Genomic DNA, 1,203 nt, shown 5'->3' on the forward strand with positions numbered 1-1,203 from the left:
GTCACACACACAAACACGCACACACACACACATACACACACACACACACACACACACACACACACACACACACACAGAGAGAGAGAGAGAGAGAGTGAGAGAGAGAGAGAGAGAGAGAGAGAGAGACAGACATACAGAAAAGTGGCCACTGACACATATCTATCCTCCTCCTTGCCCCCAGCACACTGCTCCACTCTCACCCTCTGCAGCTCTCACGATGTCTCAGTTAATGCTGCAGTAAGTGGGCAAGGTCGTGCGCAGTGTGCACCAACGGAGGTTATGTACAGCGTACTGCATAAGTCTGACGTAACATCAATTGAAAATCTTTACTGTATGCATATAGTACCAACAAAGGAACCGACTGAATCACAGAAAGAATAGGAAAAATAAAAATTTGTAATAAATCACCACCCTATACATGTAAATAATATGCACTCCGTCTTCAGGCCACAAGTGGCCCATCGGGACCATCCGACTGCCGTTTCATCCTCAGTTGAGGATGCGGATAGGAGGGGCGTGTGGTCAGCACACCGCTCTCCCGGTCGTTATGATGGTTTTCTATGACCGGAGCCGCTACAATTCGGTCGAGTAGCTCCTCAATTGGCATCACGAGGCTGAGTGCACCCCGAAAAATGGCAACAGCTCATGGCGGCTGGATGGTCACCCATCCAAGTGCCAGCCACGACCGACAGCGCTTAACTTCGGTGATCTCACGGGAACCGGTGTATCCACTGCGGCAAGGCCGTTGCCATACATGTAAATAGTAATTTAAATATTCCCTTGGGCGAAGTGTTTTCAAACAGAATATGTACACTAGAATTACGATCTTTTATTTATGGACAACAGGTGAATTATAATATGAAAGGGTGAAATGATCTGAAACCAGCGGCGGTAGCTCATTAAGAAAATCAATAAAAATTCTGGTAAGTGTTGTAGCCAGCAGGGATGACCGTGCCGCAGTTATTTCCTCCAGGATCCTTCGTACAACCACTTCATTTAAATACTCCCTTTGTCAGTTCCAGGAAGGATCTTTTTTTTTTAAGTAGAAAATTTACGCTTACCACGTAATGATCCTAGCTCCTATCGAAGTAGTCCCCTTGGCTATCTATACACAGCTGCCAACGTTTCTGGAAGTCACGGAGGCCGGCAGGGAAATTTTCAACTGCGATGATTGTAAGGTCATTTTTCGCAGCCCGTTGGATA

The 1,203-nt window shown here is 46.6% G+C and overlaps 1 pseudogene; it reads right to left on the reverse strand.

Moving 5' to 3' along the window:
* Window positions 1-633: 633 nt before the first annotated feature.
* LOC124561955 lies at window positions 634-750 on the reverse strand (annotated as a pseudogene).
* Between the last annotated feature and the right edge of the window lie 453 nt (window positions 751-1,203).

This window comes from Schistocerca americana, chromosome 1, assembly GCF_021461395.2.
Source record: "Schistocerca americana isolate TAMUIC-IGC-003095 chromosome 1, iqSchAmer2.1, whole genome shotgun sequence".
Lineage (NCBI taxonomy): Eukaryota > Metazoa > Arthropoda > Insecta > Orthoptera > Acrididae > Schistocerca > Schistocerca americana.